The sequence below is a fragment of the Panthera leo genome, chromosome B4 (assembly GCF_018350215.1).
Source record: "Panthera leo isolate Ple1 chromosome B4, P.leo_Ple1_pat1.1, whole genome shotgun sequence".
Classification (NCBI taxonomy): domain Eukaryota; kingdom Metazoa; phylum Chordata; class Mammalia; order Carnivora; family Felidae; genus Panthera; species Panthera leo.
The window spans coordinates 134,905,822-134,911,989 of record NC_056685.1 but is presented as its reverse complement, the minus strand read 5'-3'; positions in this window follow the sequence as shown (position 1 = coordinate 134,911,989).

Genomic DNA, 6,168 nt, shown 5'->3' with positions numbered 1-6,168 from the left:
CAGTTTCCTCAGCCTGGGACGTGAGCATGAGTCTGTGAGGCACCGGGCACTGTGCCTCGGTACATCCTGGGCCTGAAATGCCTCAGTGGGTATCCGACATCGTCAGCCCTGACATAGAATCAGGTCTGTTCATGGCGAACAAGAGAGCCCGAATTTGGCCTTGGTTTGAAGTTCAGCTCCTCAGCGAAATTGACCTTCGACCAATTACGCATTAGAAAGAAAGTAATTCGTTGATGGGTGTGTGTGTGTGTGTGTGTGTGTGTGTGTGTGTGTGGTAAAATACACATAAGATTTACTATCTTAACCATGTGTGTGTGTGCTTCAGTGGTGGTAGATACATTCACATTGTGCACCTGTCACCACCATCCTCCCCGTAACTCTTCATCTTGGAGAACTGAAAGGCTATTCACATGAAACAGCAACTGCCCGTTCTCCCCCACCCCCCCCAAACCCTGGCAAGTATTCGTATACTTTCCGAGATTCTGACTACTCGCGTAGGTAGAATCCTGCAGTGGCTTATTTCATTTAGCAAAATGTCCTCAAGCTTCTGCCAGGTAGCATACATCAGAATTTTCTTTTTAAATTGACGAATCCTACATGGTACGCGTATACCACATTTTTCTTATTCGTCTGTGGACCGACAGCTGGATTGCTTCCGTTTTGTAGCTATTGCGAAGAATGTTGCTGTGGACACGGGTATACAAATTTCTCTTTAAGACCCTACTTTCAACTTTGGGGGTCCGTACCCAGAAGTGGAATTGCTGAATCACGTGGTAATTGTATTTGTAATTTAAGGAACTGCTATTTCAGTTACCACAGTGGCTGTACCGTTGTACATTTTCACATGGTTTTATTATGGTATTAAAAGTGGAACAGCTCCTCTTCTGGAAAGGCGGGATGGAAAACTTACCTTTATCCTTTCCACTAAATACAGCCCTGGAAATTTTATTTATTTTAACGTTTATTTATTTTTGAGACAGAGACAGAGCATGAACGGGGGAGGGGCAGAGAGAGAGGGAGACACAATCGGAAGCAGGCTGCAGGCTCTGAGCCGTCAGCACAGAGCCCGACGCGGGGCTCGAACTCACGGACCGTGAGATCGTGACCTGAGCCGAAGTCGGACGCTTAACTGACTGAGCCACCCAGGCGCCCCAGCCCTGGAAATTTTATATAAAACAAGCATAAGCCTGAAAGGTGGAGAGAGAGCAGATTACCTGCACTGAGTTCCATGGATTTCTTTTTGCTTCACATCTCCTGGCCAGTGCTGGAGAAGCAGACACAAGCCCAAATAAGGGCCAGAATACGGATGGCTTAGCAAGACTAAAAACTCCAGCCAAACCACAGAAGAAACCACCCTGACTTTGCCAACATACGCCAAATTGGGAACCTAGGCTTCTCTCCTAGCTAGGTTGTACTGGGGACACCCCAAATTTCCTGTTGGGGTGGTATCAGAGAAGGCCAGGCAGGGAGCTGGAACTTGCGGTTGGTGTCACGGGAGGCCACCTGAGAAATGAGGCCCCCCAGCCCCTCCCAACCAGGGTGTTGTAAGCAGAGTAATGGATGATGGAACTCACCCCACAAGGTAGTAACTGGGAGGCGCTCCCACCCTGGGCATCAGCAGACCTCAAGCAAGGAACCTGAACCTGGCGGTAATTAAGTGGTGCCTCTCCATCCCTATCGGAGGGGGTGTGCTGTAACAAGATGAAGTGGGATTCAGTCTTCGTAGCAACCCCAAGTGTCCATGTTCCAGTCAAAACTCACTCCTAGAAAAGGTCAGGAGAATCTCAAAGGGGAAAGGACAACACTGAGATGACAGAGATGTTAGGATTCTCTGGCAAAGATTCAAAAGCAGCCATCATAAAAGCGTCAACAAGTAATTGTGAACACACTTGAAATAAATGAAAAAAAAAATCGGTCAGCAAAGAAAATCGAAATCATTTAGAGCTGAAAAATGTGATTACTAAAAAAGAAGCAATGGGGGGCGCCTGGGTGGCGCAGTCGGTTAAGCGTCCGACTTCAGCCAGGTCACGATCTCGCGGTCCGTGAGTTCGAGCCCCGCGTCGGGCTCTGGGCTGATGGCTCGGAGCCTGGAGCCTGTTTCCGATTCTGTGTCTCCCTCTCTCTCTGCCCCTCCCCGTTCATGCTCTGTCTCTCTCTGTCCCAAAAATAAATAAAAAACGTTGAAAAAAAAAATTAAAAAAAATAAAAAAAAAAAAAAAAAGAAGCAATGGAGGAGAAATCCTTGAAGATAAAACAATAGAAATTACCAAATCGGAACTCTGAACAGAGAGGAAATATACTTAAAAAAAGATGGTGGGGGCACAATGGACCTATGGTACTATAACAAAAAATCTAAAATCTGTGTCATCATCAGTACCAGAAGGAGAGAAGAAAAATCGGGGCTGAAAAAGTAGTTGAAATAATAGCCATATACTCCCCAGAAATGGCGAAAGGTTTAAACCTATAGATTCAAGACGCTCTGAAAATCCCAAACAAAATAAGTCTAAAGAAGTTAACACCAAGATTCATCATAGCCAAACTTATGAAAAGCCAAAACCAAAAATTTTTGGGGCGCCTGGGTGGCTCAGTCGGTTGAGCGGCCGACTTCGGCTCAGGTCACGACCTCGCGGTCCGTGAGTTCGAGCCCCGCGTCGGGCTCTGTGCTGACAGCTCGGAGCCTGGAGCCTGTTTCGGATTCTGTGTCTCCCTCTCTCTGACCCTCCGCCGTTCATGCTCTGTCTCTCTCTATCTCAAAAATAAATAAACCTTAAAAAAAATAAAAAAAAAATTTTTAAAGCAGCAAAAGAAAAATGACACCTTATCTATAAAGGAAGAACAATGTGAGTGACAGGTTTCTCACCAAAAACCATGAGATGAGAAGAATGTGGTGTATCTTTCACAGTGTCCAGCAAAGAAAAATCTCAGGGATTAGGGGGAACTTAGACATTCTCAGATGAAGGGAAACTAGGGGAATTGGTTGCCTGCAAGCCTACCCTAAAATAATGGCTTTAAATTTCTCTAACCTTAAAGGAAAAACTGAAAAAGGAGGAGCGCCTGGGTGGCTCAGTCAGTTGAGTGTCCAACTTGATCTCCGCTCAGGTCACAATCGCACAGTTCGTGAGTTCAAGACCTGCACCGAGTTCTACGCTGACAGTGCAGAGCCTGCTTGAGATTCTCTTTCTCTCCCTCCCTCTCTGCCTCTCTCTCTCTCTCTCTCTCTCTGTGCCCTCCTCTCAAAATAAATATTAAAAATAAAATTAAAAATTAAAAACTAAAAAGTAAAAGAAGGAAACTTTGTCTCTCTAGAAAGGAAGTGAGAACAACAGAAATAGTAAAACTATGGGTAAATAAAAATATCTTTCCCATGAGTTTTCTAAATTGTGGTTAATGGTTGAAACCAAAATTATAATATTGATGTACATAGAGGAAATGTACACAGAGGAAATATTTAAGGCAATTGCTTTATAAACGGGAAGGTGAGAGGGGAATAGAGAGGTTTCTACACTTAAAATGGTAAAATGTCAACAAAAATATACTGTGGTAACCAGTATATATGATGAGATTCTTAGAACAACCACTCAAAAAAGATAATACAACCAAAACACTACAGATGTAAATATGTAATAAATAAATAAATAATAAGTAAAAAGGATTGGGGCGCCTGGGTGGCTCAGTCAGTTAAAAGCATCCTGACCTTTGGCTCAGGTCATGATCTCACAGTTTGTGAATTCAAGCCCTCGTCGGGCTCTGTGCTGACAGCTCAGAACTTGGAGCCCGCTTCGGATTCTGGGTCTCCAATCTTCTCTGCCCCTCCCTCCTTCTCAAAAATAAGTAAACATTTTTAAAAATACAAAAATAAAAAGGATTTCTTTAAAAATGTTCAAGTAACCCACAGGAAGGCAGAAAAAAAATAAAATGGGAGATTACATAGATCACTAAGATCACTAAGTACGGTGTATCACATGTAAATGGTCTAAATATATCTATTGAAAGGTTGGCGAAGTGGATGAAAGAACATGACCTAACTATATGCTTCCGCAAGAGATTCACTTCAAATATGACAATATAAGGTTGAAAGTAAAAGGACTGAAAAGTACATATCATACAAGTAGTCCCCCAAAAGCAATTATATAAGTATCAGATATATTAGACTTCAGAGCAAAGAAAGTTACCAGAGACAGAGGAACATTATAAGGTGAGAAAAAGAGTCAATCCACCAAGAAGATATAATCTGAAATATGTATTTACCAAATAACAGAGCTGCAAAACGTGTGATGCTAATCTGGTAGTATTGAAAGAATAGTAAGTCCACACTTGAAGACTTGAACACCCCTTGCAACAATAGAACTAGACAGAAAATCAGCAAGGATGTAGAACTTAACACCATCAACCAACAGGATCCAATCAACAAAGACTATTCCACCCAACAGCAGAAGACACACTCTTTTCAAAACCATGGGACATATACCAAGGTAGACCATATCCTGGCCCAAAAAACAAATCTCAACAGATGGAAAAGAATTGAGATCATACAGTGTGTTCTTTGGTCACAATGGAACCCATAATCCCCGGGTTAAAAATTGAAAGTGTTTCCTCTAAGACCAGAGACAAGACAAGGGCGTCTGCTTTTACCCCTTCTTTTTTGTGGTTGTTTTGGGGTGTTTTTTTGTTTGCTTGTTTATTATTTTTTTTTATTATTATTATTTTTTTTTTGCTTTTACCAGTTCAGTTTAACAGTGCACTAGAGGTTCTAGCCAGGGAGTTTGGGGATGGGGGGGAGGAGTGGGGGAGTTCCAGAGAAAATCGTGCAGATTGGAAAGACAAAAGGAAAATGATCTCTCTTGGTAGATGACATGGTCTTTATACAGAAAATGCTAAGGAATCCATTGAAAGACTACTACAACTAACAAACGTAGCAATGTTGCAGAATACGAGATCAATCAATATACTTACAACGAAAAATCTTAAAATCACCTTAAGGGGCACTTGGGTGGCTCAGTCGGTTAAGGGTCCGACCCTTGATTTTGACTCAGGTCATGATCTCACAATTCGTAGGATCAAACCCTGCATTGGGCTCTGCCCTGACAGCATGGAGCCTGCTTGGGATTCTCCCTCTTTCTCTGTGCCCCTCCCCTGTGCACGCACACTCTCTCTCTCTCTCTCTCAAAATAAATAAACTTAAAATTTTTAAATGAATGAGTAAGTAATCTTATTAACATGGGGTGGGGGTGTCTGAGTGGCTCCGTTGGTTAAGCATCCAACTCTTGATTTCAGCTCAGGTCATGATCTCAGAGTCTTGAGATCAAGCCCCTCATTGGGCTCTTCACTGAGTGTGGCACCTGCTTAAGATTCTCTCTCTCCCTTTCCCTTGACCCTTCCCCCACTTAAGCACAAACTCTCTCTCTCTCTCTCAAATAAATAAATAAATAAATAAATAAAATCACACAGAGATACCATTTTAAAAAATCATATTAAGAAAAATAATTCCACTTAGCATTGAATCAAACAGTAAAATAGGATAAATTTAACAAAATAAGCGTAAAACATATTCTGAAAACTCCAAGGCATTGTTGAAAGAATTTAAAGGGATTCTGAGTAGCTAAAACAGTCTTGAAAAAGAGGAGAGTTGAAGAACTCACACTTCCTGATTTCAAAACTTAACTATAAAGCTACAGTAATCAAGACACTATGGTACTAGCATAAGGATAGACATACAGACCAATGGAATAGAATGGAGAGTCAAAATTAAAGCCTCATATATCTGTCCATTAAATTTTCAACAAGGGTGCCAGACAATTCGGTCAGGGAAAGAACAGTGTTTTTAACAAATGGTGAAGACAACGGATACTCTCAAAAAAAAGTTTAACTTCATCGAAGTTAAAGTCTTTCATGCTGTAAGGAATACCTTTAAGAAAGTGAAAAGGTAACCCACAGAATAGGAGAGAATCTTTGCAATTCATATATTTTATGAGGTAATTGCATCCAGGAGAGATAAAGAACTCTTACAATGCAACAATGAAAGTACAAATAACCCAATAAAACATGAGCAAAGACTTTGAGTAGACATTTCTCAAAGTAAAAAAAGATACACAAATGGCCAATGAACACGTGAAAAGGTGCTTAACATCATTAATCATTTGGGAAATGCAAATCCAAACCCAATGAGAG